This window comes from Hyla sarda, chromosome 8, assembly GCF_029499605.1.
Source record: "Hyla sarda isolate aHylSar1 chromosome 8, aHylSar1.hap1, whole genome shotgun sequence".
Classification (NCBI taxonomy): domain Eukaryota; kingdom Metazoa; phylum Chordata; class Amphibia; order Anura; family Hylidae; genus Hyla; species Hyla sarda.
The window spans coordinates 182,436,068-182,440,495 of NC_079196.1; positions in this window are offsets into that span (position 1 = coordinate 182,436,068).

A 4,428-nucleotide genomic window follows, 5' to 3' on the forward strand; every position below is an offset into this window, starting at 1 on the left:
AGGTTTTTAAGACCTCTTCGGTGAGATGTCAAAAAGTCTTGCAGTCAGACTTGGAAGCCTTTGCTGTGCACATTAAGTTTCCTACAGCAGATGTACTCCTCATGCAGAACACACCCCTACTGACTGTCAACCACTTGTGGGATAGGCCAGACCGAGTTCTTCTAGTGTTTTACCAGCTCCTGAACAGTAAAATATCACATCTCCACTGGGTCCATGGTTTAGTTTAAAAGAAGCGACCCTTTGACCCAAACCATTTGTGAAGAGGAATGTCAATGTAATCCAATCACTGAGGTTTAAAATGTGGTCCAAACCCCACAGAGACTGGCATGACAAATGTACTAGCCTTAGGTTGGAATTAGGAGAATCCGCTGTATTTATTTAGCCTTCACTGGAACTGACACATGTTGGTAGTTTTTTTTTTTTTTCTTGACTGCTGTGGAACATCTGCCCATAATACTAAAGAGTAGAAGTCACGTTATAGAAGAATCATTTATTAGCAGTGTTTCTGGTATCTTATGGAGTGTCATTGACAGTATTGATAGGATACAAACCGTAGGTTTCACATGGGTATTGTATGAAGAATTGGTCATCATGACATAACACCCAACCCAATCACAAAGGGTCTCCAGTGTTTTAAGGATTACCAGACTGCTAGATTTTTTATATGTTCTGTTAGAAAGTGCTACTTTTTATGTCTACTGGTATAATGGTATTTATGATCTTAGTGTATTGGGTTTGGAAACTCATGAGAACCCCCTAAAGTCATTCATTTTTTATGTTGTGTAATTACACCCAACCATGAATGCTATAGTATTGGACAAAATGCCTTCAGTTGAATATTATTGCATTCATGGTCTTAATGTGTCCACTACAGGGGTGGACATATCGCCTGTGCATCCAGTTCAGCTGCACAGGGGCCCAGCGTGTGAGGGGTCCCCCGCCCTTTGAAAGGGCGGCAGGCCCCCTCACACGACACACACGTTCCTCACTGTTCTAAAGCGGCCCCCGTGCATAATTGCGCAGCAGCCACTTTAGACAGTGAGCCTGCCAGCCGACCCGGGTCTGACAGGGGACGTCGCGCAAGTGACGTACCTCCGCAGACCCGCGAAGGAGGCTGTCAGTGACATCACTCGTCAGGCCGCCACCGGAGAGGAGAAGCGCTGAGCAGGCCAGCTAAGTGTGTTTATGTGTCTGTCTGTGTGTTGGGGGGGGGGCTATGCTACCTAATGTGGGGAAACTGCTGCCTAATGTGGGGAATCTATGATACCTAATGTGGGGAAACTGCTACCTAATGTGGGGAAACTATGCTACCTAATGTGGGGACACTGCTACCTAATGTGGGGAATCTATGCTACCTAATGTGGGGAAACTATGCTACCTAATGTGGGGAATCTATGCTACCTAATGTTGGGAATCTATGCTACCTAATGTGGGGAAACTATGCTTCCTAAAGTGGGATATATGCTACCTAATGTGGGGAAACTGCTACCTAATGTGGGGAAACTATGCTACCTAATGTGGGGACACTGCTACCTAATGTGGGGAATCTATGCTACCTAATGTGGGGAAACTATGCTACCTAATGTGGGGAATCTATGCTACCTAATGTTGGGAATCTATGCTACCTAATGTGGGGAAACTATGCTTCCTAATGTGGGATATATGCTACCTAATGTGGGGAAACTGCTACCTAATGTAGGGAATCTATGCTACCTGAGGTGGGGAAACTATGATACCTAATGTATGGGGCCTGAATGAGCTGTGGCATGGGGGGGCAGGCACATTCTTTGCCCGCCCCTGGTCCACTATACATAAGTGAATAAACATGCTACAAGAGAGAGACAGCAAGTAAGAGTAATCTCTCCCCAAAGTCTAGTTTATCAGCAGAAGTGTCCTAAAGTGTCACAAAGTGTGTAACAGGGCCCCAAATTACCATGTGACATTTATAATACTGGGGCTTCTGCTTAATTAGTATCCCCTATATCTATCCTCTACTAGTATGTGAAGGCTATCTAACATATGGCATCAACATCAAGTGGTTGTTGTCGTGGAAATATTTTTGGTGTGTCACATTGCCTTCATGATGAGCGTCATATTGTGCAATATAATGTGGTTTGTTGTTATTGACTATTAGCACAGCTGCAGATTTGATGGTGGTCAGTGACATTTAAACCTCAATGCACAGTGTAATAGTCTGAATTACCATATTGTAACTTGTCTGTGTCCACTGTGGGAGTGACCTTAGATACAGTGTCTGTAGGTGTGACATTTGATACTGTACTGTGGGAGTGGCTATTGAAAAACCTCGTTTTGTTGTCGATAAACTGGACACTGTCCTCCACCAGGTATTCTTTCTATGCTGGAGGAGGAATCAGTTGCAGGATCACTGACTCTGTCTGTGTTTTTCCAACTATTGCGAATTCGCTATCCCGGGCAGGCACCACTGAAGCTGAATATTATTACAAGTCTGGATTCCTACAACATTGTCCAGTCTAATAAGATTGATGGCCTATTCTTAGCATGGGCCATCAATATTATATTAGCACTGGTTCGATTTCTGGCATCCCCACCGAGCAGTTGTGTGAAACGGCTGAGCACCACAGCCTCTTCAATGTTTACAGTTCTATAGGTGGCAGCAGTGCAAGATAATGCAGTGTTACCCTTCCAAACAGCTGATCGGCAGCAGTGCTGGGAGTTATTTTGCATATTAGAAGTCTGTGAAGCCCAAGCTTGAATTGAAGACATGATATCAGTTCTTTAATTAATGTGTTTTGGGACTAAACAGGTAATGCTTCTCCTAGAGGAGAGCCAAAAGGCATTTGGAGACTTTAAAGAGGTACTCCAGTGGAATGTTTTTTTATTTTATTTTTTTCAAATCAACTGGTGCCAGAAAATTAAACAGATTTGTAAATTACTTCTATTCAAAAACATTAATCTTTTCAGGTCTGCTTTATACTACAGAGGAAGTTGTGAAGTTCTTTTCAGTCTGACCACAGTGCTCTCTCCTGCCACCTCTGTCCATGTCAGTAACTATCCAGAGCAGGAGATGTTTTCTATGGGGATTTGTTCCTACTCTGGACAGTTCCTAACATGGACAGAGGTGTCAGCAGAGAGCACTGTGGTCAGACTGAAAAAAACAATTCAACTTCCTTTTTTATTATACAGCAGCTGATAAGTACTGGAAGGATTAAGATTTTTTTATAGAAATAATTTACAAATCTTTCAGTTGATGGAAAAAATTGTTTTCCGCCAGAGTACAACTTTAATGCTCCACTAGGAATTTTGGGAATAAAGGATATGCAAAGTAGCTCTCTCTGGAAGGCAAAGAGTTTGCTCTGTGGCACCACCTATTAGAAGGTAGCATCCCTTTAAATGGGCACTGTCAGATGTCAAAAACTTTTGATATGTTTTAAAGCATTCAAAACCAATAGGTTTTGCAATTGCTTACATTAGAAAATGTTTCGGTATTTCATACTGAAAAAGCCAGTCAAACAACTGCCCCCCTGCCTGCTTGGACACATACTAGTCCTGCTGTGTCCAGGCATAATCACCTATGTCATAGACACACTTGGTTGATTGACAGCTGTGATCACAGGGCTCACAGCTGGAGGAAATATCCTCCCACTGTCAGCTTGTGTTCCTCTACTGTCAGTGAGGACAAGCTGGGAGTTGTAGTTTTGCTAATGCTAGGGGAGATGTGAGCAGACAGCATACTGAGGGAGGGGTGGAGACCTGCAGTGAGGCCACACCTCCTCCCTTTGAGAGGAATTCAGACTAGTGAGCTAAATTAAAAGTGTAATTAAAAAAAATAAAGGTGCTAGACACATAAAAATTAGATGTACATGGTCAGGATTAGGTACTGAGCGATATATTTAAAAAAAATTATTTGTTGGATCTGACAGGTACGCTTTAAGTCGATGTTTGACTCCTTTATGAGGGCTTAGACCATAACAGTGGATTTTTAGCTATTGAAAATCAACAGTCATGTTCTATGGCTTCTTAGGGCACGCAAGTGAGGAGGTGCCAGGATGTGGCACTTGGCTACACTTCCTTGACACTTGGCTAAGAAATGAAAAGGTGATTTTACAAGTTTGAGAACCACCATCAGCACCAGGAAAGGTACAGTTTGCTTTGATACCTTAAAAGCTATCTAACTGGATCTGCAGCTTTTTATTAGCAAACACAGCTGACAGATTCCCCATCAAAAACTCAAACATTGAATTGAGGGGATGTTACGTTCAAATAGGTGGCGCCAGAGAGCGTGCTTTTTCTTTGGATGAGAGAGATACTTAACATGGATTCAAACAAGAAGAGGAGATGATCCAGCGTGGGTCAATAGAAATCCAGACTTTATTAGAACTCACAGTAAAAGCAGTAAAAGCAACCAGCAGATCAGACGCGTTTCAGGCGCATGCGCCCTTCGTCAGT